A 27,892-nucleotide genomic window follows, 5' to 3' on the forward strand; every position below is an offset into this window, starting at 1 on the left:
CCAGTAGATATTCTTAATGTTTCTAAGATTGATCCCAATCTTGTAGAGAATAAATAGAAGTACAAGCTATTAAAAAGGAAAAAACCTTTTTCTTATTAGAATATTTTATTTTATGAGATCACTCAAAGACCCTCCACATGGGCAAGTCACCCCAACAATACCCTTGGCCTTTTTTTGGTGTGGTCTTTTCTCTTACTTTCTTTTAATAGACAATATGATGCTTAAAATAAAAGACATGAACTACTTCCAAATCAGACTTTAGGCAATAGATATGTGTGTTATGTATATATTTATGTTTAATGTTTATTATCTATCTCTATGTAATATATAATCATCGTAGCATACCAGAGGATGAGCAAAAGCACCTAAATAAATGATCAATGCTGAAGCCACCAACAAAGTTGACATCTCCAATGTCGACTTATTTATCCAGTATATGCATTTATTATAGTATACATAATATATACTAAATATATGACATTTAAATATAAAATACATTTTAACATATTAATATATGTTTCTGATCAGGGAGAAGGGAGGATGCAATTATGGCACTCTTTGTAGTTCAGAAGTGTTTGGGCTTTCTGTTCCCAGTGAGGAGGCTCTTTGGGACATTCCTTTTTTTTTTTTGAGACAGGGTTTCTCTGTATAGCCCTGGCTGTCCTGGAACTCACTTTGTAAACCAGGCTGGCCTCGAACTCAGAAATCTCTGCCTCCTGAGTGTGCCTCTGCCTCCTGAGTGCTGGGATTAAAGGTGTGCGCCACCACGCCCAGCTTCTTAATGAAGGTGACAGCGACTGCTCATGACAAACCTGAAGCTCATCTATCCTTCTTTTGTCATATGACTTGCTACTCAGTCAAGTTTAGAGTTTGAAGAAGACACTTACAAAGTGGACAAAAGGAGTGCCCCGAAAGTCCAAACAAGGAACACTGTGATGTGATGCTTGATTGCTGTGCCATCAGAGGGTTTGTGAGAGTCGGCTAGGCTCACTAGCTGGGCGAGCTCGCATGGGATCATTTGAAAGACTGTGCAGTGAACAGTAGGATACCGCACAGCACATAGAAGCAATCAATGAGAGATGTTGCTACGGTGTTTGCTTACGTTTTACACGCTGGTTTGCTTCTCTGGAGTGTACTAGAACATACAAATGTGAGGATGCCACTGTGTCACCTTGTAGAGTTTTTATCAAAGTATTTTCCAGGGACTGTGTAAGCTTCATGCAAGATTAAACATTCTTTGAAGGATTAGTACCTCAAGACAATTACTTTGGTGTCAACTTTTATACTTCTATAGGCCTTAGAGGCTTGATGGATGGATTGTGTGAGCATCTCAGAAATTCACCTAAGGTCATCATAGCACAGAACCAGATGCTGGGCAGAAGAAACCTCCCCAGGCCTCTTGTCATCAGTGTTGGCCTCTTTGGAGTCTGATTCCTCTGACTTCAATTCTGACAGCACTGAGAAGAACTCTGCTTGGGGATGGGAGTGTCAGTTGTACCTGAGGGCTCCTGGCGTTCCCATGGTTTACGCTGGGCTTGAGTGTGTTTTGGAGAAGTGTGCAATGTCTATTGGACCTGTCTTCACTTTAACAGCTTCCTTTCTTTGTGTACCAAGGCCTCTGTTGTCCACACTTAGCTTTGTGTTATATGGTGTCCCTAGGCTGTTCTAATTGAGGGGACAGAGTGTCCTAAAGTGTGTTGGGAGTTATGAGGAGCACCTACAGCACTGAGATCTGTACAGGCAAAGACCTGCCTTAGTTTTTTCAGGACCTCCTGACTATTAATCACTGTACTGGAAGGATGCATCTGTGGGTATGAGGTACACTGTTGGAACGTCAGTGTTCTCAGTGACAGGCCATTCCAGGGGTTGAACCCACCCACTGGCTGTAGGCTCATGGCTATCAAAGTCTGCATCTCAGTTGATGAGTCTTGATCCCATCTATTGATGGGGGTGTTGAGTGCTTTACAGCTTCAGTCAAGCTTCCCAAAACCTCTGCCACTCAGCTCCTCAGTGTTAGGCTTTCTTGCTGTGCACATCTATCTCCTAGATCTTGCTGTGCACATCTATCTCCTAGAGCTACATTTTGCTCTGGGGTTGGGGCTGGTTTAAATTTAGATTGCCTAATTTATGGATTATTCTCAAACCCCCAGAGTGGGTTAGTTTTGACCAACAGGTACCTTCTCAAGATGGTGGCTAGCCCTTTCTTGCTCCCGGAGTCATACAGACTGACAAAATGGTTATTCTGATTATCCTGACCCATGTGGAAGGAATCTGTCTCACCAAAACCCACTGCTACATTTCAGGCTTTTGAGGAGTGTGGAATTGTTTTGATGGTAGGAATGTCCCTTTCTTTCTTCCTGGGAACCCTAGATGAGCCCTGGGATGAGGGCTGTGCTTCACCTCACCCCACTGTGCAGCTGAGCATCTGAGCAATGTTCACCTTGGCTTTGGGGGATGGGCACTACCCAACTCTGAGTCATTCGCTCACTGCCTTTGTGGTTTCCAAACAACTTCCATGTTCTCTCTTTGCAATAGGCAGCTCTTTCTTATTTGGTGCTTTCACCTTAAGTGGGTCACAAGGAGAGGTACCTTCTAATCTTCCGTCTTACCTGGAAGTCAGGCATTGGGTCCTACCCCAATGTTGTGGGAACAGGGTCTTACTATGTAGGGCAGGCTGTCCTTGAACTCTTTAAGTACCCCAGGCTGGCATTGAGTTCCCTAAGTGTCTCCAAAGGGCTGAGACTGGAGTATAGAACCACCACTCCTTGTGAAATTTCTATTGCTTAAGGCAGATCTTGTTTTGTGGGTCTAGCTAGTAAAAGACCCAAGTCCCATTGGCAGTTCATTAGAGGTGCTCACTGGAATCTTTAATAGTGCTAACAGGTCAGAAATTCACTGATAATGTTGACTTTTCCAGAAAATTGTAAGTTTTTGACAGAACTCTTCTAGGTAAATGAATGCCAGTTGGATTCGTAGCTGTGACATGAAATTAGTAAATACATCAAAGCTTGGTTTTTGTTTTGTTTTGCTTTGAACAGTGAGTTGGAGAACACCTGTGGTATCCTGTATGTTCAGAGTCTAGAACTTGTGTCTTGTTAAACAAATGACCTGAAGCTAGAAACTGATCAGTTAAAAATCAACAAATAATGATGTGGTTTCATTCATCATCATCATCATTACCATCACCACTATCATCAGCAGTAGCACTATCATCATCATCATCATCATCATCATCATCATCATCATCATCATCATCTGAGACAGTATTATTCTTTAGGCTAGCCTGAAACTTACTGTGTAGCTCAGACTGGCTCCAAACCTAGGCTAGTCTTCCATCTTCAGCCTCCCAAGTACTAGGAGAACAGATCTGAACCACCACATCTATATTTGAACGCAGGCTGTTGAAGGATTCCTAGCTTCAGGTCCTGCATTGAAGATGTTCCTCACTCCTTGTGTTTGAAGGCAATAAAAAGCCACTAGCGCATCTGGAGGAAGCTGGTGGCCCAAAAGGCTGTCGGGAGAGGTGGTGTTAGAGTTTTCTAACATGTGACATCATTGTTTCCAGGCACTCCTAAGTGACGGCCAGCAACCAGTGCCTAGGTGATTCTATAGTTGTGGAAGAAATGAGGTAGAAAAGGACAACAAACAGGTTAGAAACCACAGCATCCGTCGGATAGTCCCACGGGGGACTGCAGTTTCAGCCGGGACAGTGTCTGCTGCCTGTCAGAGGCTCTGAGGTGTGCTGAGAGCATGCTATTCATGGTATTAATGCTGACACATGATTAGGCCCATTGGAACACCCATCATAGCAAGGTCAGCTCTGAAGGCACACTTATCTTCCAGCTGTTCAAGACAGGTGCTGTGTGAGGTCCTTCTGCCTTAATGTGTACCTAGAAGCTCGGAGAACTTTTAGACTAAAACCTATGAGAGTCCTTCTTGTGCTGTTTCTTTGAGTCAGGAATCACAAATTTAGTAGGGAATTCACAAATGAGTTTTCTCTTTTAAAACCTATTTTGAAATATAATTTGATTATAAAATGTTTCACTTAGCACATTTCAGAAATGACACATTGCTCGAAGAAGGAAAACAAACACAAACCAAACCAAACCCGGCAGCTCGTTGTCCCGAGACAGCTGCTGCTGGCCTGACTCCTTTACAGTGCTCTCCAGTCGGGTCCCTGTGTCCTTGCCTTCTCAGGCTAAGAGTTCAGGACTGTTTGGTGCACGGAGTCAGCTGCTTCACTTCACTTGAAAGAGGGAATGTTCAAGTCATTTATTCTTCCAGAGTAAACTATATATTTTCCATTTGTGTGTCATACATTTGAATCATAAAAATATCCCCTCCCCAAATTTAGAGTATTATAGAGTACTTAAAGTTTATCTAGAAAGGAAAGGAAAATTTATTCAAGCAGAATCTTAAAATTCAAGTCGAAAAAGCAAAAGTGCAGTTTCGGTCTGTGCCAGGCAGATGGGTGGACTTCTCGGATGGTCAGCGTGGGAAAGGATTCCAGAGTGTCACTTATTGGAGGTGCAGCTGAAGAAAGCCTTTCAGAGACTCAGGTCCATGGGTTGGTTATCACCTCAGCATCATACAGAAACAAGCATGTTCTCTTCTTTTCTTTGACTGGAAACAGTGAAGTCCTGAGAATGGCATCCCATGGTTCCACCTGCCGTGCCTTTGGATGCTTGTTCAGGAATGCAGGACTGGAAGAAGGGGGTCTCAGAGGATGAGTGGGCCTAGGGGAGAAGTCAGTTCCTGACCGGTTTCCAAACAAAACCAAAGGTCACGGACTAGCTGTGTTTCTAGCTTGCTTTTCTTAGATGCATGGAGAGGCCTCCATAGCCAACTTAACCCCACAAGGCATCTGCTCATGGTGGCATTGAAGTTATCAGAAAGCACATTCACAGAGCGGTGTTGCTATTAGGACCTTAGACTTTCCCAAAAATCCATGCAGGGAGCATTTGGATGTGGGGAGATAGAAAGTGCCCTGTTAAGCTTTGGAATTGAGTTCCACTTTTAGATGAGAAATCATGAAGCTTAGTAGTTTGTCAGCTGGATTTTATTGTACCCTCAGAATTACAAAGGGAAACATCACACACACACACACACACACACACACACACACACACACACACACACACACACACAGAGCCAGTGCTGGCCTTTATAAATGCACATGATAATCCACCTTTATTATTCTCTCCCGAGTTGCATGCTGGGGTTATGACCATGAGCCATCACACCTAGTTTCAGGTTGACTGAGAATGCCACACATAATTAAAACCTTTTTCTCATATAATTCACATTATGGTCATATCATTTAAAGCTCACTTGGACGTTTCCTATTGAAAAACAACTATTTTGAGCAGTATTAGAAACTATCCCATAGACAGGTGCCCAGTATATCCCTTCCTTGTCCTTGCTTTAGGTCCCCAGCTCCCCAACTCCTGCTCCATTAAACGGGTTTGCATCTGTTTTTCAAAGAGTTTATCCCACATGTCTATGTGAGCATGATATTGTGATATATAGATTTTATTTTATTTTATTTTATTTATATTTAACTTAATTAAATTCTTTCAGACAGAGTGTAAAACAGTCCCAGCTGCTCACAGACACATGCTTCTCCTGTCTCAGCCTCCCAAGTACTGGTGTCACAGGCATATGTGCCATTGCACCAGCCTCTGTTTTGTTTTATTATTATTTTTAATGTCTTAGGATCAACACTGATATTGCCATTTTTATCCCTTATATCGATAAGGATTAGCCCAGGTAAAAATGATTGTTTAGTTCCTTTACTATTTGAACGTTTCAATATGACACCTCCGTTCTTGATGTATTGTATTTATTTCCAGCTTATTGTATTATCTACACCGTCATGCCTTTTAGCCTTATAATGCAGGTCCTCATGCTGTGGTAACCCCCAACCGTAAGATGATTTTCTACAGTTCATTGCTACTTCATAACTGCAATTTTGCTACTGACAAGGTCTCAGTTTCTAAGACCGTTAGAAATATGTGTTTTCTGATGGTTGTGACACACAACTTGAGAAACAGTGATCTAGAGTCATTTGAGAGGTGGGAACCTGAGTTGAGAAAATGTCTCCACAAGCTAAAGCTACCTGCAAGCCTTTTAGGTCATTTTCTTCATTAGTGTTTGGGGGGGGGGGTCTGGGTTCTGTTAGAAAACAGGTTGAGCAAACCAGGAGGGGGGCAAGGTAGTAGACAGCACTTCCTCATGACCTCTGCATCAACTCCTGCCTCCTGCCCTGCTTGAGTTCCCGTCCTGACTTCCTTTAATGATGGGCTATGATGTGGAAGTATAAGCCAAATAAATTCTTCCCTCGGCAACTTGCTTTTGGTCATGGAGTTTTATCACAGCAGTAGTAACCTTGATTAAGACATTTTGCCATCAGATTTTTAAAAAAAATATAATGTCAACCTAAACTCCTTCTCCAATTGCCTCCCAGAATTGCCTCCACAACTCCTCCCAACTTTTAGTGTCCTCTCCTTCTCCCCTCCCCCTCCTCTTCCCTCTCCCTCTCCCTCTCCCCCTCCTCTTTCCTCTCCCTCTCCTTCCCTCCCCCCCCCCCCCCCCCCGAATCTTCCAGTTTTTGAAGCCTATATACTCAGAAGTTTGGAGCCATCCACTGAAGCATGTACAACCTACTAAGGGCCATTCTTGTAAGAAAATTGACTCTTCCTTCTCCAGAAGCAACCGACTCTAGCTCCTCGGTTAGGGGTGGGGCTCGCCGGCCTCTTCCTCTTCTTGCTAGAATAATGACTGGCTTGATCATGTATAGGAAACCACAGATGCTATGATTTCATGAGTTCAGTGGTCCTGTCATGTTCAAAAACATGTTTCTCTCTGGTCCTCCCGAAGCTGACTCTTACAGTCTTCCAAGATGGTTCTCGAGCCTTGTGGGGAAAGGGTATGACATAGATGCTCCTGTGGTGAGCATTCCCTTGACACTCTAGGCTTCAGCCACTTGTATGTTTCTGCACTTGTATGAACTGCCAGTCACTGCACAAAGGAAATGTTCTCCTGAGATCTGTGAGTGGTACTTATCTCTGGGTAGAGAGAGATGAATTTAGAGAACAGCTTGATGCTATGTCTGTTTAGCAAAGTAATAGTAGTAGGTTATTATTCTGGGACTTATTAGTTCTCCAACCATGGCCTGTTGGATGGATTCATAGTACCAGGTGTGTATTTCATCTTAGGGAGCATGCCTTAAAACTAAACAGAATGTTGTTTGTTCCCATGACATTCATGCCACTGTTGCACACACTTGTGGCTTTTGTAGATCATGAGACAGGGCTCACATCTGATTAGACTACTGGTGACTTTTTTTTTTTAAACCCTCCAGCAACCTGCATAATTCCCTTCCAGGACTATGAAAGCTAGCCATTAGTTGAAGCTTGTTAGTCAGTACTAACTTGATTTCTCCCAACACTGTGACCACTGTGTGTTGTCTTCAGCAACAAGACCTTTCTCAAGTTCTGGTGAGCAATCAAAAATAATGGCTTGTATTGTTTTGTATTGTATTGTTTTGGGATTTCTGAGACACCCCTGACTTGAGATATATATATACACACACATACATACACACATATGCTTTCTTTGTTTCTCTTGTTTAGATTTGTTTTGTGGGTTATTCTGCCTGTATTATTTCCTTAAGTAGAAATTCAGATTATGGATTTGACAGTTTTCCCCTTTGTATAAATACTAAATGCTGTGAATTTTCTCCTAGTGAATGGTGAACATACAATTTTGGTATGTTATATTTTCCTTTTCATTTACTTCAAAGTGTATTCGATTTTGCCTTAAGAGTTCTCTTTGATGCAAAGGCCATTTAGAAGTATGTTCAGATCTTGCATGGTGGTTCAAAACTGTAATCCTAGAAAGTTTAGGTAAGAAAATTAATGTAAGCTCAGAGCCAGCCTCAAACTACATAGTGAGTTTTAGGTCAGCCTGGGCCATAGGATGACCTGCTGCCTCAAAAAATGAAGATGGGGGGCAGGGGGGATGACTGGAAAGATGGCTCAGCGATTATGAGCACTGGCTGCTCTTCCAGATGTCCTGAGTTCAATTCCCAGCAATCACATGGTGGCTCACAACCATCTGTAATGGGATCCAATGCCCTCCTCTCATGTGTCTGAAGAGAGCAATGATGTATTCACATACATAAAATAAATAAATAATTGAAAAATGAAGACAAAACTTAAATCTAACCAGCTAACCGATCAAATAACTGTGTTCAGTAATTTGATATACTATCTTTTTTAACTCCAACACTAGGGTTATTGTAGGAGAAACTTTGGTGAGAAAATATTTGGGTTTATATATCGGAAGTTGCTAGATTGTTTTGCACAGTGAAGTGAGGCAATGTGATGCTGTGTTTTTGTGTGAATTTGAAGTGATGCCTTCAGCTAATTCTTAATGTTTCTGGGCCTAGTGGTATGTTTTAAAAGCAGGTTTTGCAGTCCATCTTATTTTCTCTTTGTTCCTTTTAGCAAATTACCATTGGGCAGAATCGGATCCTGAAAAATTCAAGATGCTAAAGCCCCTACACTGCTTTAAGAATTCGGGACTCAAATATGAAAAGAAAATCAGAAATAAGACCCTGGGAACCTGAATATTCCTGCAGAAAAACACCAAAGGACCATTTCATTTTATGTATTGCTGTGGTCTGATTGGGGTAGTGGGTGCGGTGGGATGGGAGAGTGCTTGTGGGTTCACAGCCATGTCCTCCCCATGGAGAGGGGGCCATTGGTTTCCTTGCTTTTTACCATGTCTTGGCTTGCTTTTGGAACAGGCTGGCCCAGCATCATCTGTCCTCATCTGTGGTGTATTGTGTATCTGTGATTCATCTCCAGCACATGCCTGCTGTCCACCATCTCCATCACTGAGTCACAAGACAGGGCTGGTGTTAGGCAACCAATAATAACATATTGTATGAGACTTTGCATCTTGTACATTTTCTCTTCTTTTCTAAAAATAAATAATAAAACCATAAATCTCAACGAACTACTTTATTATTAGATGCTGCTGTGTCTGTTTAATGATGTTTTTCTGTAGAAATGTGTTGTGTCTTAACCCACTGGATGTATTATACTTCATTTCAGATAAGGCCTTCCACAAGTGGCTCCCACAGGCCTCTGGTTGCAAAGTGAGAGGCTATTTGTGTTAATTTATGACTGATAGCATTCTACTTGGAAAAGTGGTGGCAGGGAAGGAAATGCAGATGAGCCAGGGATCTTTCTTCAGAATGGCCAGAGCATCCTAATTGAGAATAGATGCAGCTGCACATAAGCCCTTGTCCCAAGTCTGCTCTGTTGTGGATATATCCAAGCCAGCACACAAAGTCATGGGAAGAAAACCACATTCTGTCAAAGGAGTTAACCTGCCAGTAAAACATTTATAGCAGTCATTTAAAAATACTATATAATGTTGAGAAATAATATAGTTGCTTATGGTAAATAGTAATATCCTCTCTTAAAATATCCCTTGTCTCATTATAGAGGAGACACCCTTATTTGGCAATGCTGCACTGTCTACTCATGACCTTTGTAATGAGTGAGTCCTTTTCAAAGGAAAACATGAGAGAGAGAGAGAGAGAGAGAGAGAGAGAGAGAGAGAGAGAGAGAGAGAGCCTCAAATACCATTTATAACACACTTTCAACTACTTGGGTTAGGAAAGGATTTGTTACCTAGTAATATTTCTCTTTGTTCTGAATCAGTACAGACATAGAGCAAAATGTGTAATATTTAATATCCACATTTGAGGTTAAAAACATTGCACCCTGTACAGATCCAGGTCAGTTTTCCCAGCCCATGAGCAGTGAGGCCCAAGAAGCCTCCAACCCCACTCCATCTGAATTACCAAACTAGGGTTTGACATGAATACATTTACTAAAATCCCTTTTAACAGGCGCCAGTGAGCAGATTTGTCATATATTTCCCTGCCACTACAGTTTATCAGCACCAATTAGTGCTCACTGAACAGCTGCAGCCTGTCCTTGGAGTCAGGGAAGATGAGGATTGGGGAGCAAGAACTGACAGCTAGATGCTTGGACTATGGTGAAATGACACACACTCACTGTCCACAGCTGTTTCTGGACCCCGTTTTAAAGGGACACAGGCCAACTGGAGTATAAGTAGCAGAGAGTGGCCAAGCAGCCGAAGTGTCTGACACCAGGAGGAAGGAAGCTGAAAGTGTGGAGGCTTGTAGCCCAGGGAAAAACATTGGTGAGGATGTGGAAGATGTAGAAGAGACCCTGGATCAGAAATAAAGAAGAGGACCAGTGGGTGTGAGTTGTATTAACGTGGAAGCTGACTTTCTAACAACAACAAAAATTTGCAAAGTGGATCATAATGTTGGGAACTTCTGTTGTCTTAGCAGAAAATCCGGCCTACTTATGTGAAGGGGGAGACCCTTCTGTTTCAAGTAATGGACTTCAAAATCTCCCTTTGCAAACTACAGGGACACATAGCATTTGATTGAAGAGAGCATTTCCACCATCATGAAGATCATTTTTAGCTCCTGGGATCAAAGAAGCTGTGAATACATTCCTGACTGGCCTGGGAGGGTCATATCTAACAGGCCAACATGATAGAGAGATGATGTGAGGTCAAGGAGAAACCCCAAACGGCCATAGAACCATCAAGAACAAAGTGCCAGTCTCCGGCGTGTGAGTCTGTCTGTGGGAGTAAAGGCTAAAATTAGATTTTGGGCTCAGTTCTGCTTGCATAGGATAAACCCCTCTGCCTTTACATCCTTTTTAGCATCTCTGCCTTTTGCTTACTTATAAAGCTTGCTGTTTACTGTCTGCTCAAACATCTTTTGTACGGGGATGGGAGAAGGAGAGTCGTACCATGTATGGCTTTTTTTTTGAGGAGCCTTGGCAGATCTTAGGCCCAGTATTTTAAACAGAACAGCGTGCCGGCAATGCTGGGAACCAAGACCCGTTTAATCTTGCCTTTTGTGGTTTACTTTACAGCAGAACAAGCACTTGTGGCTACACAAAACATAGACCAAATAAAGGCATCCTCTCAGGCTGGATGCTCCACAGTCTCTCATGGTTGGTGGTCCAGGGGAGGGAGGAGGGCAGGTCCACTACCATGCTGCTTTGAGCTGATGATGGGTGGAGCTGTGCTGATAGGCATAGGACAAACTTGGCATCCATTGATTTGATCCTACGAAACAAACATACATACCCACTAGCGCTCACTCCTTTGCCCCAACTGTCATTTTAGTGTCGAGAACCAGAGAGATGGCCTTTGCTACAACTAATTTATCATTGTCTGTCCTGTTCAGCCAGGTGCTTCCAGAATTCTTTGTAAATTCATTGCTAATACAAATCCTTTTTCAAACAGAGCAGAAGAACCTCGTATCAGAAACTGGGCAAACTTCACAAGTTGAAAAGATATGGGAGACTACTGCCATAGGAAAGATATGGGAGACTCCTGTTTAAGGGGAGTCAGCCTTCTAAAGTGCTGCTGTGTTTTTATTCTCTCCTGAGATGGACAGCAGCACATTCAATTCTGGAGTTCCTAAACAGTAGCTTTAAATACCCATTAGGAAATTACCTGTCACTGTGGCACTTTAGACTGCTAAATCTAAGCTAATAGATTACTTTGGGATAATGGATTTGATATTTATAGGGGCTTCTCAATACCCTGTTTTGGTTCTTTACCAGGGATGAGTGAGCTTCAGGGCTCCATCCTTGAACAGAAAGTACATTGTGGGTGGTCTCCTGAAGGGGCTGCAGCTGACAGGCCCTCCCTCGGAGGGAGATGGCTCAGGCTTAAAAACAAAGACAACTCTTTCCTGGGAGTAAGAGATCTGTGGGAAGAGGTAGTATCAGCCATACAGCCACAGTGGGTGATGGAGGCATGGCAAGTCTGATGACCTCGAGGTGACAGGAAGGAAGGATGTTCAGACAACCACCAGCGGGTTGGTAGCACTGAGGCGGGGGTGGGGGTGGGGCAAGAGGGGACACAGAAAGATAAGGACAGAAGCCACACACCTAGAGCAAAGAGATCGATTATTCATAGTTAATGCCTGTCCCTGGCCACATGTCTACATGTCAATGTCTACAGGTCTTCCCCAGACCAATGTGTTCTGGTTCTTCAGTAGTTTTTCCTGTAACTGTGACCATTGAAAACCAGATACAGCTCTGCCATTGTTGATGTGAGCATGTGAGTGTGTTGGGCCCTAACAGTCCAAGGGATGGCATAGACCTGGCTACCAGGGAAACCTTGCCCCAAGTTGCTGTTCCAGCTGTTGGGGACTGCCCCCCTCCTCTGTCAAGGGGAAGCAATACTTCCTCTTGCAGCATGGCTGTAAGATTGAACAAGAGGATGCTCAGACTCAGAGCAGTCCCCTGGACAGGCGCATTGCCTGGGTGGACAGGTGCTGCTGCTGCGTCCTATTCTTGGCTCGTGTGGAGCCTACAGGTAAGTGAAACTAACCACCACTCTCCCCCCACCAAAAAAATCCCTGCAGTCTTGGTGGGGGCAAGGCTATGGTCTTTGAACTGTTTCTACAGTCATGTGGGTCCTTCCTCCCATCTTCATGTCATCTTCAGACCGGCACTAGTTTTAATTCTTGGCTAAGTCCAGCACACAGGAGGGAGCTGGTTCTCCACAAAAAAAGTCTTCCTTCATACCAGTCAATGTATTATTTATCTTCTCATTTAACACACATTCCTCCAGCCCATGTTTCCCATTCCTGCTGAAACCAAGCTATAATCTATTTTGCAGCATTTTGGTGATTAATCTAGCTATCTTGTCAAACAATATAGTGTAACACAAGGCATCACTCTGTGAACTCATCCCGCCTCCCAGTTTACCCAGTTCCTTCTCACAGTGCCCCAAATCATCCATGTAACCATCTATTCTAGAATGCTCTAGGAGCTCACATCCAACTGGGATGTTTGTAGTATCTGTCACTCATTCTACAAAACTGATTTTTGACATGTTTGGATTTCCATCTCCTTGCTTTATCATGACTCTTTTAAAGTCACCCCATGGTAACTCCAGTCTGTGGTCATATCTTTTTGAAACTTCATCTCATTCAGAGAAATTTATAATTGTTTCCTCACCTACCTTGGACTCAAGGGCCACTTTTATGGTTTATTTTTTATCTTTTCTGAGCTTCAAATGTTTGTTTATAGGAGTAGATAGAGTAAAGTTAGAGCACTTACCCATGGCCAAAAGCTTGCCTCAGCCCATTGCAAGCTTCAGCTGATCACCACGGCCCATCTGTTTTCCCCATGTTAAGTAGAGGAAGACTTAGAGAGAGGCATGGGAATCCAGAGCTGTGAAGAGTACGACATTTTACCTGCTTGGTTAGCAACCAGTTAGTGTGGCGCAGGGCTTTGGGAACTAGCAGAACACAGGGGACCCTGCGCCAGGGTAGGACTGAGTATGAACCACAGCAACTGCATTTCTACAAACCAGTAATACTCACCACTGAGGGCCCGGTGTCTATATTGCCTGGTCTTTGAGGAGACACTCTCCAGTGGCAGTGATCTATATGAACAACCTTGGAAATGAGGTCTCAGTTGAAGAAACACCAGGGAGCATGGCCTCTCAACAACTGTACTTGTTACATTTATCATGACTATGAGCAAGTCCCTGGCAGAAAGGGTTCAGTAAGTGGTCTCTTGATCCTGTGTGCTTGGGCAGAATGTCGCAGTAGCAGGAACATGTGGCAGAAGCATACACATGCACAAGTATGTGTGCATACAGACACATACATATACACATGGGTGCAAGCAAGTGAAGGAAGGAAGGAAGGAAGGAAGGAAGGAAGGAAGGAAGGAAGGAAGGAAGGAAGGAAGAGAATACCTATCAGAGAAGGGACAAGATACCTTCAGTGTCCTGTTCCTAGTGACCTACTTCTTCCAGCCAAGTCCTACTTCCTAAAATGCTAGTACCAGCTGGAGACCAAGCATTCAAAACATGATCCTACGAGGGCCTCCTATATTCAGGCCATAACACACACCTCCATTCAGAGGTGATAGAACCAGGATTTGAATCTAGACTTGTGATCCCACTCTTCTGTCATGAAGATTGCATTGAGCTCTGGTGCCATGTCTCACTGGTCACCTGCTCCTTCTACATGACTCTCACCCGCAGTCACGCTCTGGACACTGTTCTTGTAATTAGTACTCTTGCACGTTGTCTTTCCAGCTGATGACTTCTTGTAGTCTTGCTTTTGCCTGGGATTGCTGGTGGGCGGGAACAGTGAGGGAGTGGGACAAGGCGGTGATGTCTTCCACAAAGGCTGTAGCTGCTGGCAGCTCTCCCTCTCCTGCAGAATTTTCCAAGATTCACTCGCCTTGGGTGCAGGAGTGCCGATACCCTGCGTGGCTACCAGCTATATGTGGTGCCGTGCCTCTGGCCTCATGGACTTCTGTTAGTCATTCCGTCATCAGCTTTGCCATCACCTACACTGCCAGCTCTTCACAATTCTCGTGTGTGCCTGGCTGTCTTCTTCCAGTGATTTCCTTCTCCCTGAGATGTACCTTCTTTTTACTGTGTGGTTCTTTGGGCTTAAAGTCATGCACACTGATACTGTAGATCTCTGTACATTTCTTTTGGAACATCATTGGGACTTTCCTGCTTTATTGTTCTCTCCTGAAGAATGTTCTGCAGGAGTCATGTAAGCTGCCCCTGTGGCTAGCTGAAAATGCTTTCTACTATCCCGCCCTTATCATTTTAAAGCCCGGTCTGAGGGCCTAAACCTTCTGCAGGTTAGGTGAGTACTCTGTGCGCCTTATGCCACAGGCCAGGCAAGGGTGTGCATTTTTCCTTACTTGGAAGAAGGGATGAAAATACCTCAGGGGTCTGCCAGTCTCTGGATTAATCTCACACCCTGTGATATAGTAGCCACATGTGCCTAAACTCATTTAAACAAAAATGAAAAAAATATCAGCAGGCCTGTGTTGGAACTTGACGATAAAGCCTCACGCTGTTTTGAACCCAGTTGTTCTCAGAGCAGGGACCCCAGAAAAGCTGAATCCCTTGGGGACTGAGAAACATGATCGGATTGTTCCTCAGAGCTGCTGAGTCACAGACTTGAGTCCAGTCCTGCGCTCTGGTTTAACAACCCTCCTGCTGATGTTGATTCAGTCAAGCTTTGAGAATCCCTTGCCTTTGCCCATTCCAAGTAGAAGACTCAAGTGCTAGCCACCGAGGTGAAGGCATCACAGCCCAGGGCCAGCCAGCGTTCTCAGTCTTAGTCGCACATCAGAATCACCCGGGTGAGATCTGAAAATCCCGGAGTCCTGTATTGCAAGCCAGTGAAATTTCTCAGGCAGCTTTAATGAGTAGCTGAGGCAGAGAAGTCCAGGCAAGTTAGATCTCCCAAGAAGCCTTCCCCCTACAGCCAAGGTTCTCAACCTGTGGGGATGTTGAACAGCTCTTTGCCAGGGGCTAAATATCAGATATTCTGCATGCCAGATACTTACATTGTGATTCTTAACAGTTATGAAGTAGCAATGAAATAATTTATGGTTGGGGGAGGGTGGGGTCACCACAGTGTGAGGAACTGTCATAAAGGGTCTAAGAATTAGGAAGGTTGAGATCAACTGGTCCACAAAGTTTCTTGGCTGTCTCCTTCTATTATACCATAATGGCCATGGTAAGTGTTTTTCTGGAACAGTTAGTTCTGTACTAGAGAAGATTTATCACCATTGTATAGGTGAAGCCACCAAGAAGGTAACTTGACTTGTATGAAAGAAACAATGACTGAGCCAGGGTGTGAAACAAATGATACTGATTCTTGGGAATCATTCATTCATTTGCCTATGTTACTTAGAGTGATAGTTTCTGGGTCCGTAAGCATAAATGAAACCGAGGTCTGGAGCTGGATACACAGCCTACTAAGACAGACAGGCAACCACAGCAGTGGAGGGGGCTTCATTAAACATAGCAACAGCATGTTTCTGACAAAGCCTTGTGGGCACGGGATGTCTTAGGGACTAGCAGCCTAGGGCATGTAACTGTTCAGGTAGTAGCAGATAGCTCATCCAAGGCCATACCCAGAGAACACACCTGGAGAGATGGAGCATACTGGGAACCTCAAGGAAGGTTCAGTGCCTAGAGACAGTGCAAGCCTTTTGTTTATTAGAGTCCATTGTCAGGGTATTCAGAAAGATCAGAGCCTTTGCATGAGAGCAATGCCTGCACACCAAATCCCATGCCATCTTTGGTGGCATCTTAGAGAAAACGAACTTGGGTCTCCGGATCTTGGCTGCACCTCCATCAAGCAGAGTCAAGATGGTCTTCACCATGGTGTGGTGCGTGGGGTGCATGCTGAGGAAATGGCTGGAGATAATCCGTGCATAAAGTGAGAAGAGCTGAGGTTGCTCCAGAACACAGCACGAGCAGAAGCAACTCGTTATCTAGTTGGAAGCCTCAGCTACCTGCTTCTCACCTGTACCCTATGAAAGGTCTAACCTGCATCAAGCCACTTGCCTTCCAAGCCTTTCCTATCTGTAGCAATGCTTCTGCATTGCATAGAGCACGGTGGGACCTCCAGGCGATGGTTCTGAGGACCACATACGGCTCAAAAGCCTGAAGCTCAAACCGCTCCAGGACGGTGAGAGAAGAACAGAGTGGCGAGTGGAGGATTATAATTACGGTGCAGCTTTCCCTGCAAACTCTTGGTGTAGGCTTTCGTTCCAAAGCTCTGGGCTCAGGTCAGGTCAGGATCGAGGAGTTGAGAGAGGTTTGGTGGGTCTCCATAGGCACACTATTCTTTTTTTTTTTGTAGTGTATCTGCTTTTTTTCTTCTGGCAAAAGTAGATAGGAATGTTGCTGTTCCATAGGAAAATCCAAGTACCAGACACGAGAAACCTTCTTTCAAGAGACCACGTTCAACAATGTAGGCTATTGCCGTTGCCTTTGGCTGCTTCCCAGAAATAGAAGGTAAGTCCCTTTTGCTGAAAATAATGGACAACTTGGACACAGGACTTGGAGGAATCGAGCTGAAACCAATCAGGAAGCGTCCTCTTTGAGAACTGGCATTCACAGTATCAGAAGGTGTTGTGCAAGCTTCCTCCCGGGAGAAAAGCCATCAGTCGTCTCCACAGCTGTGGTGCCGCTGAACCACAACAGGGACCAAGCACTGTAAGATACCCTTAAAGGTGAAGGAGTGGAAACTAGCCACGGTCTAATGGAACTTAAGGTGGCTCAGTAGGAGAGAATTCATCCCCCAACTGTAAACCTAGCCAACTCCCCATGGCTGATAAAGCCATGGACCCAGAGGAGAACCTAAAGCCATCACTTTCCTGAACCAGTATAATTTCTAACTGCATTCTAAGTGCTTAGCCTATACCCAAGCTAAATGTTGTCCTCACCCCTCATCAAAGATGCTTCTTTTTGCCACAGTCAGAGACAGTTACAGAAAGCCACATGGGTCAAAATGGAGAGAATAACTGAATGTGAGTGTCCAAGGCAACTGATACATTTACAACACAAGCCCTACATTTAAGGCTCAGGAAACATCATGAAGGAGGGGACAGAAAGACTAAGAGCCAGAGGACTAGGTCCCCTGCTGTGAGATTGTGTCTTCTATGTAGAACAGAGGAGGTAGATCCATGAAATCTCAACAATATGGTAGGCTAAACAAGAGAGACCTAAACTATGACAACACCAGTTGACATGTCAACATGGATAGGGGTCTGCACAAGGCTTCACCTCTAGGTGAAGAGCTATAGACAATGATTGCTGTGAAGGGGATCAGTCTTCCCCAGGAATGAACCCCTAACTGATTATCCAATACTAAGAGGTCAGTCCCCTAAAAGCATACATGCAAACAACACTAAATGGACCCAGTAAGTTGTATTTATAGATTTGTATATATAAATGTAAGAACAACAATACTACTACTACTACTACTACAATTACTACTAAAAGGCATGGAGATGGAGATGGGAGGAATTGGGCAAAGAGTGAGGTAGGAAGCAAATATTAAAAATACATTGCATGAAATTCTCAAAGTGTCAATTAAAATATTACATTATAAAGGAAAGCAGAAATGGCACATGGATGATGTAGACAGCAGGAAATAGTCTCCCATGTTGATCACTATTTCCTTCTCAAGGAAAGAGGGGGCCCTTGACCCCCACCCAGATGCAATCCCAGAGGGAGCCAGTTCTTGGCTATGGTCTGATGGAAGGTCCAAGGCCTTGAACACAGTCACAGCCCGCTACCTCCAGCTGTAATCGGTTACCCAAGCAGGCTTGCCTGACGCCAGTCCTTCCCCAAGACAACAATCAACTATTTCAGAAAAACCACCCTGGAAGACAATGTTATCAACAAACCAAATTATATCTTGGCAGTTTTAGCCAGTGATATGGAGAATATTGAAAACATGGAGGGAAATCTCCAGATTTCCATGCATGTAGGGTTATAACCTGCTATATTAATGGACTTTAAATTTTTTTTATTTGAGAATAAGCTTCACTTATGGAAGAAAAGCTACAATAACTACAAAGAATGTCTTATATTATTTGTCTGGCTTATCTGTGGCTAACATTTGGGACTATCTGCTTTGTCATTTCTTCCTGCCCCCTTTTCTAAATTGTTTGAGGCTAACATTTGTATTTGTGGAGAAAGTAACATAGAACCCCCCCCCCCTCTTTTATAACAACAGTTTATATCCCAATGTCTTTAATGCTCTGTTCTTGGACTTACTGTCCATGTTCTAATGTTGTCTGCTAGTTTATTTGATATGTCTTTTGTGGCATTTCATGCGGGATACTGGTGAAGAATCTGGTTGAGTTTCTGTCCTTTTGTCTCTTCAGGTTAGCCCATGAGCAGACACTTGGGTCCTCATTTACTCCTCTGTAAGCTGCAGAGGCTCGGGCCACTGTGTGTGAGTTCTGTAATCATGATGCCCCGCAGTATCAAGTAGAGTACTTTATATGATAGGGCTTTTTCAGTGTTTAATGGATCCCCCCCCCTTCTCTAGAGGGGACTGGGAATCACTACCTATTCAGGAGAGTTAGAAGTCTTGTCTCTCTTCAAACAGGCCTTTTGGAATTGCAAGCAACGCCTAAAGCTTCTGTCCTTGTCTCTAAAACAGTCAAATACAACCATCTAAAGCAGCGATAGTAACAGTGTATTTGACAGCATATGGAGAAGTGGGACGGATGATAGTGATGTCACAAGCAGGGATTGAGAGTGATGTCACAAGCAGGGATTGAGAGTGATGTCACAAGCAGGGATTGAGAGTGATGTCACAAGCAGGGATTGAGGGATTGAGAGTGGCTTTTACAGGATTTCTGCACTCTGGGTGATGTGGGAGGGGGCTGTCTGAGGAAGGCTTAGTTAGGTTAGTTTAAAACGTGCCTTCTAGAGCCGGGCGAGGTGGCGCATGCCTCTAATCCCAGCACTCGGGGAGGCAGAGTCAGACGGATTTCTGAGTTCGAGGCCAGCCTGGTCTACAAAGTGAGTTCCAGGACAGCCAGAGCTATACAGAGAAACCCTGTCTCGAAAAACCAAAATAAAAGTGCCTTCTAACCTCTATAGCTTTCTGTAAGACATCTGTCTATTTGTTTATTTTTGAGGTGCTGGGGATCACACCCAGGGCCTTGTACATGCTAGGCGAGTTCTTTACCACTAAGCTTCACCTTAGGTCCCCCACCCCAGTCCACTTAAAATATGAAGACTGATAGCTAGAATGTAAAAAGATGGGAAAATGTATACCGTGGTAACACTAACTGAGAGAGCTGATGCACAAGTGTTAGTAGCAGACATCCAAACAAATATAATTATCATGTAAAAAGAAGGGGCTGTGAAATGGTAGATCCATCGGTTCTCTGAGAGGACATGGCCGTGCATGTGTCCAGCAACACCGTATCAAAATGTGTGAGGCAGAACTCCAGAAAACTGAAAGGAGACGTGGGCAAATCCATTTCTGTAGTTGGGAGACTTCAACATCCTCCTGGCAGTAATTCATAGATGCAGAAGTCAGAAAAGCAATAAAGACAGAGTTGGCTTGAATAGCACTATTAATCAGCTTGATCTAATTGACTTTTATAGAATATACTCCTTTCACAGAGAACAGGGTACACAGTTTCCTCCAAGCTTGCCCGGAGCATTCACCAAGAAAGATCACATTCTGAATCATTAAATATGCTTTAAACATTTAAAATACTAGCAGCTGTACAAAAGTCAGTTCTCAGATCACAGTGGAATTAAAATAGAAATTAATGAAGGGCTGGGTGTGGTGGTGGTGTGAACCTTTAATTGCAGTATTTAGGAGGCAGAGGCAGGCAGATCTCTGTGAGTTTGAGGGCAGCCTTGTCTGAGCCAGAGCTTTGCAGAGAGACCCTGTTTCAAACAACAACAACAACAACAAAAACAACAACAACAACAACAACCACCACCACCACCACCACTGATATAAATGAAGAATCTTTTACAGAAATCTTCAAATATCTGAGGATTCAGTGACATACTTCTTTTTTATTTTAATATTTTTCATGCAGTATATCTTGATCATGTTTTCCCCTCTAACTCTACAGGTTAAGAAAATAAAAAGAGTTCTTGACAGAATTGTAATGTATTTGGAAAGAAATGAAATTGAAAACAACTTACTAAAATGTGCAGAATAGAATGAGGAGTACTTAGGGGGAAATTATAGCATTAAAGTAGACAGAAAAAGCATGAAGAGAAAAGATCAGAGACTTGAAATGTCCATCTTAGGAAACTAAAGATGGAGACATAAAAATATTAAAGGTGTTTATAGTCTCTTTTCCTGAAAGCTACAAGGAAGAGATACTCAACCTGGGGCAGATGTCTGTGGCCATTCACATTAATACTTACAATGACACTGTGAGGAAAGCTCGACTTTCCTTCCTCCACAGGTAAGACAGACAGTCACAGAGCCATTAAGCAACTCTCCTAGGGGCACACAGCCGCTAAGGGAAGCAGCCAGTGTTGAATGTCTGGCCAAACTCTGGCTCCAGAAGAAGCAGAAGCATTCATTTCCCTCTATTTTCCTTTTCCCCAGGAGAATGTTGGGTTGGACCCTAGAATGATTTGTGAAAACTGGGGAAAAAACCAGCATGAGGAGACCCGAGATGCCATCATAGACTGCGCTAGAAATACAGATGCTCTCATAACCTTAAAGCAGCTGTGATTGATGTTGGAGAAATCGTAGAGATAAGGATGCTGCCAGGATATTTGTGGCAGATAAATTCCTCACAGGAATTCGCTGGGAGAACGCCCTGGGGCTCTTCTCCAGACAGGACATTTATCAACAGCTTGGATGAAATCGAGCCCACGAAGTGTGCTGATGCTGCTGAGCTGAGAGGAGAGCCTGAGTGACCACAGACTCTGCAGCCTGGGTCTTTCCATATAATGCAACGAAGTGAAGTGATTCCGATTAAATGGAAATTGCCAAGTGCAGGCCAGGGTCCCAGGTAAGGAGTCCGGCCTAGTGAACTTGTGGTTTAAGAAATGAGTTACAAATGGGAGGTGGCTATCAGGACACAAAGAAAGGGGTCTGGCGTTCATGGGGGTGGGAAGCTCTCCACCTGGAAACCCCATCAGGATCCTTAAAAAATTTTAGTCCCTCAGAGATGCCGGCATGGAGGTCTGCCCTGAGATAATGGACTAAGGATACTGGAAATCTCTTGAACTGTTTCGAAAGACATAGAGATGGAAAACTGAGGGTCTCGTGGGCAGTTGTCCCAGAGAGGAGGGTAAGCTGGTTTTGTACAATAAAGTGGAGGGAGCACAGAGCTCATCCTCTCAGGGTCAGCCTGGTGCACAACAGAGACCAGAAGCCAAGCGAGCATTAGCTGTTCTGTTCAAAGATGCCTCTTATAGCTGTTCTCACTCTACTCTCAGATCTTCGAATTCTTCTAACCTTGGCTAACTCCACATGCCACAGGCCTCCTCTGCAGCGGGAGCCTTCCCAGCTGTCCTTAGACAATAGAGTGAATAATCGTGGTAGATAGACAACTCTAGTGACTGTCACAACCTAGGTCCTTCTCTTCAGAGATGTCAGGTCCCCTCTCTTGATGTCCAGGTATATGATGTGTACTGTAGTTTCAGATGTCTCCTAATGCCCGAGACCCCCTGTATTATGGCCCTTGCAAGCTTTAATTTCATCGAATTGGAGTTGATTTGTATAATCAAAGGAACACAGCAAAATGAAAAGCCACCCCCCAAAAGCACTGCTTCAACTCTGTTTTCTTGAACAGCTCGTTCTGGGAGACCCCAGCCTCTATGCTGTGGGGACACTTAAACAGCCCTCACAAAGAAAGCAACTAACTGTTGTTTCACTTGTCAGTCATGAGAATGGGCCACCCAGGAAACAGATCCTTCTGCTCTACTTGAGCCATCAGATGGTGGCAGCACCAGACAGCATCTGGCCGAACTGTCACAGCTGCCTGCTTCAGGTCTTTTTTATGACATGAGGAAGAAGATAAATCACTATTTCTCTAAAGCAAGGGTTGGGAAACTGTGACCCATGGACTAGCTTCCTGGTTTTGGAAATAAAGTTTTATGAAAATCAATCATTTACTTACATGTTGTCCACAGCCTTTGTCTGACCCTTTGAGAAACTTTATCAACACTTAACCTAAGTGCTTCCCTTTTCCTTTAAATGATAAATAGCAAAGTCAAGGGACCCATATTCTTTCTTCTTTCTTTTCTTTCTTTTCCCTCTCTCCCTCTCCTGCTCTCCCTCCTCCCTCTCTTCTTCCTTTCTGTCATCAAATCCAGAGCCTCATCTATGTTGGGCAGACTTTTATCATGGAACAATTATTTTTTAATTGTATCAGGGCATTTATTCTTGAAGAAAGAGACACTCAGTCATATGGTAGTTCATTTGAGGAGCCTATCAGAATACCCATTGCTAGTCTAAATTCTGTCCTGCCCAAAGGCTTGATTTGCCAATAGCAGAAGGGAGGGAATAGAGTCAACCTTAGCTGACTCAAGAGGCGCTGATGAAGAACTTCTGACAGAGATGAGGGGGTCAAGAGAGCAGTTGTGAGGCCTTGAATCACAGGAGCAGTGGGAAGCCATACTCAGTGGCAGGGGAAGGAAGGAGTGGGGCTACCAGAGCTCACTGGGTGCCTCAGATCTAACTCAGCTTTTATATCCACTTAGAAATTAGGATCAATTAATAATTATAATTTGTACAAGCTACAGTAACAAATGTATATCTAATTCGAGCCAGTTATACCAGAGCAACATTTGGAACGTGGACCATTTCTAGGAGAGGTAGACTTTAGACTTTTCCTTGCCACAAGTCTACTTTCTAATTCTAAATTAGCTTGTGGTCTGTCTTCTTGTATGTCTGTTCTGCCTCGAAGAAGATCTTTTCTCATCTGATTGAAATTCTCAAGCAGTGCCTTAGTTGTCATTTTATTAGATTACTTGTTTAGCCATGAGTATATAATTAAAGGAAGAAACTGTCCAAGTTCTTACTTTTTTCTTAAATCCCTAGAGACATGCAGAATGCTTCAGTTCTCTACACAGTTCAAAATATTCCCTTCTCTAGAGACTTTGTATGTGTTGGGTCAGAGCAAGGGAGACCCTGAAAAATAAGCCCAAGCAGGAGCTCCTTCATTTGCCCTCCTGTGTCTTGGGAATCACAGCCAGATCCCGGGTGTTTGCAAATGCTGCCAAGCTGGCCATTGTTCCAGAAATGTCAATGCTCTTATTTGGCAATTCTAACCAGAGTCATCATCTTTTTTTAGGCACTGTTTAGTTACTTTTCTATTGCTGCGATTAAAAACACCATGACCGAGGTAACTTACACAAGAAAGTGTTGAATTTGGCTTACGGTTTCAATGGGCTAGTGTCCATGATGGTGGAGTAGAGGAAGGGCCCAGAGCTCGCATCTTGATCTACAACAAGTTAGAGACAATTAACTGGGAATGAGCTTTATGGATCCCAAAACCCACTCCCAAAGACACCACCTCTTAATCCTTCATAAACAGTTCCATCAATTAGGGACCAAATATGCAAATACATGATCTTGTGGGGGCCACTCCCAATCAAACCCACAGATAGTAAGACTCATACCCTGTCCCAGGCACAGTTTAGATGTTTCAAAAAGAGGGACCAAGCTTCCTTGCCATAAACTGCCCCTGAGGACCCTTCCCAGAGTACCAGAGCTTCTGCTGGATTTCTGGTCCATCACTCATTCATTCTGCAACTTGCCTTTCTAGTTACCCCGTGCTGTTCCAGAAACTACCTCGAAGCAGCACTACTAAAGCAACCGTTTTATTTTGCTTACTGGATGCAGTAGGTCAGTTTGGACCCAAGCACAGGGGTGATGAGTGTTTGATCCCCACTTTCTAAAATCTGACCTGGGAGAATTCAAGGATAGGATGGCTCAACAGTCTTGTCCTATGCCTGGGGCAGAGTGGGTTGAAGGAATATGGAACATGCAGATGTGGAACATCCAGATGTGGTTTCTCTGTGCATCCGGACTTCCTCACAATGTGGGGACTACAGCATACTGGGCTTTCTTTTAAAATTTTATTATTTTTAAAGATTTATTTTTATTTTATGTGTAATGCTGTTTTGTCTGTACACATCATACCTACCTGGCACCCTAGGAGATCCGAGGAGGTAGGCAGACCCCTTGAAACTAGCACAGTGCCACCATGTTAGGATTGAATCTAATTTCCTATTACAGGTACTGATTTGCTTAACAATATCTTTGAATATCTTATGGCTATAGGGTTGGTTCAGTGGGATTAATATTCTTGTTTAACATCTAGTACATAAGCCAGTAGGCATGGCCTCAGGTTTGCTTCCAATTCACCACCAGCAACAGTCATTGGGATAGCATGGTCTGAGAATGTGCCTATAATCATGTTTCTCCATAAAATCTCTGTGTTCTGGTTTACCAGTGATGGTCACCATAGTACCTGGTCTCTAATTTCAGAATGACACCATGTTCGGTCATTTGCAATGTCACATTCATATCTACCATCATATTATCTAAGACATGGCAATACCTTAGGGAGATCTTTTCCAGCTCACCAGCGTGATTCTCCAAATTTCTGATGGTTGTCCTGTCAATCTGCTTACACAGAGTGGATTCTAGTGTCTGTAATTAAGCACAAGGCTTAGTGTAAATATTTCCTTGCCTTGACACTCTGTAAATGTTTAACTACAGTGGTGTGTGTGTGTGTGTGTGTGTGTGTGTGTGTGTGTGAGATGTATCTTGTTCCATTTTGCATCTCCACCAGATACATTAGCTACAAGAGTGAGAGTTCAGACTACTTTGTATTCTTACCACTGTGTCCTTTATCTACACCTTACTAATGTTAGTAAAGGGAGCAATATAAGCTGAAAAGGTGTTTTGGTATCATAGTAACATAGTAACACACACACACACACACACACACACACACACACACACACACACACACAGCAATTTTCCAGTAGAAAAGCCTGGTTGAATTCAACTCCTTGATTTTTTTCTTTTTTAATGACCTACGTAGTCATAGACAAAGGATTTAGGGAGGCCTTTCCTTTGAGGTATTGTGTGATTTCAACTAGGAAAACCTGAGGTCCCAAGGTAACTCTGTCCTTCCCTTGGTAGAAGGTGGATGGAGGGTGACTCTCCACAAATTTCTAGATTGCTGTGAATAGGGGAGGAGAAGGGAGTGAAGCAATCCAGGAGTAGCTGCTCAACTGCAGGACTCCCCTGTAATGGGGTTGTCATTTTCATGTTGAATTAAGAAGCACATCAAAAGACAAAGGCATATGGTTAACAGCTGATTAGCGACCTTGTTAGAATTCTGGTCGATTGGGTATACTGTCCTACTTGGAAACCGTGGCCAGTTCCCTCTGTGAATATGCTATGCTCTGTCTGTCTGCTCTGATTCCCAAAGTGTTCCAGAGATAGATGAAGACTTCAGCATGGACAGCAGCCAAGAGACACACCTTGCAGGGGCTGGAACCCCAACCTAGGGCCCGGATGTTAGCCTTTTATCTACAGGGAACTGTCTTGCTAGCCTTCTCAGGCAGTATTGTCAGTGCACCATCCCAGACCTAGAGCACTCTCTGGTCTTCAATGGCAACTCTCCCCATAAAAGGAGAGATTTAGTGGACATCCTGCAGGTCACATGGGAGGGGAAGGCAGAGAATGGGGCAGGGGCAGGGGTGAAAACTGCTATAAAATAGTGTGCAGTAATTTCAACCTGTTTTGATAAATGCCAGTAAGCATGAGTGATTTATATGTAGTAAAACTGTGATATATATACATATACATATATGTATATATATGTATATGCATATATATGTGTGTGTATATATGTATGTATGTATGAAGTGGAAGCTTAAGGGTTCTTTGGAAAGTCAGTTGTGTTGTATGGTGTGTTGTTGGGGCACACATGTAAAGGAATGTTCCAAAGAACCATTTCTAAACCAGGTCTACTCCCCCCATATCCTTTCTTTTCCATTACCTCTGGTGGGTGGTGGGCTAAAAGGAAGGTTAAAGCCTTTAAAAATCAACATTAACAGTAGGGGTTGAAAAAAATTAAAGATATATATATATATATATCTGTTGCTTTGTCTTTGAGACAGAATCTTGCTATACAATTCTCCTGTTTCAGTCCCTTAAGGGCTAGAATTACAGACAAGTGCCACCCCCCACTTAGCCTCATTTAGTTGCTTGCAGTGTTGGGGATTGAACCCAGGTCCTTGTGCATGCTAGGCAAGTAAATCACCGAGCAAGCTGCAGCTCCACCTCTTGGTTTAATAGGAGGAACTGCTAACCTATCTTCAATAAGACAGTGTTATTTTGTATCTCATGCTCAATGAATGGATTGTTCACACTGAGGCCAGCATTTGATGTCATCAGCTTTTTGCTATTCTAAGATCTGTGTAGTAGTGACATGTTTTTGTTTTCATGATTCTGTGGGATTTATAGGTAGCACTTCCCCTCTAGGCTGATCAGCTGGGCACAGTCGTTGGATGATGTTGGTTCTGTCTGGGGTGTTGGCCACGATAGCTGGGGGCTTGCTCATCTTCGATATGGCTAGCCCAGACTTCTTCACATGGAGATGGAAGTTTACAATGGCAAGAAACAATGCATCCGAGTACACAGCTCTCACCAAGCCTCTACTCAGTCTTATGTTTACTACACAAAGAGAGCAAGTCATAAATATAGGCCTGCATTGAAGGGAAAAGGATACAGAACACTCTAGTCATGTTTATTCCTAATTTACAGCAATTGACTATGGTACCTAATTAGGAAAGAAGATGCTCTAACATGACCCTCAGCCATTCAAAAACCCTCACCCCAGGAGCAGACATGAAAGCACTAAAAAATAGTAAAGGAAGAAGATGAACTCATCTCACCTCTTTCTTTTCCAGTTATCCACTTGGTTTTGTTCCAAGGCGATTATCATCATCTCCCTGCATTAGGGACCCTTGGCCTTAATGTTCCCTAAGAAGAAGACAATGCGTCTGTTCTTGTCCTTTATTTCCTAGCTGCTGAGAAAGACTTTGAGTTTCAACCATACCTCCTCCCCTTCCACCTTTAAAAGCAGCTGAGAACCAGATGAGTATGTGTCCTGCCTCCTGTGGGGGATGGGGATGGGGAATGGGGAAGCTTTCTAGCAACCCTTTCTAGAGAGGATGGGAAGTGTGTGGGGGGGGGAGCTTTCCTCACTACACTCTCTAGTTTAACTTGCATTTTTCACATGCATTTTTAAAAAGCTTCTGGTTGAAGCCTGTAACAGTTGGGCCTCTGTGTGGATTCCACACCCATGCATTCAATCAACCAGGCATGCAAAATATACGTGAAAAAGAAGGTAGGCACAACTTTATATGACTCAGCACAAGGGAATGCCTGGGCCAAGTAGTGGGAGTGGGTGGGTAGGGGAGTGGGGGC

The 27,892-nt window shown here is 43.7% G+C and overlaps 1 protein-coding gene across 1 annotated transcript in view; it reads left to right on the top strand.

Moving 5' to 3' along the window:
• Dtd1 (D-aminoacyl-tRNA deacylase 1) overlaps positions 1-9,014 on the top strand; it is a 160,158-nt gene extending 151,144 nt beyond the window's left edge. The window contains exon 6 of the mRNA XM_021193560.1: positions 8,511-9,014. The gene's annotated coding sequence lies outside the window, so the exon portion shown is untranslated. The remainder of the gene's footprint in view (positions 1-8,510) is intronic.
• The last annotated feature ends 18,878 nt before the right edge of the window (positions 9,015-27,892 follow it).

The sequence above is a fragment of the Mus pahari genome, chromosome 3, assembly GCF_900095145.1.
Source record: "Mus pahari chromosome 3, PAHARI_EIJ_v1.1, whole genome shotgun sequence".
Classification (NCBI taxonomy): Eukaryota; Metazoa; Chordata; class Mammalia; order Rodentia; family Muridae; genus Mus; species Mus pahari.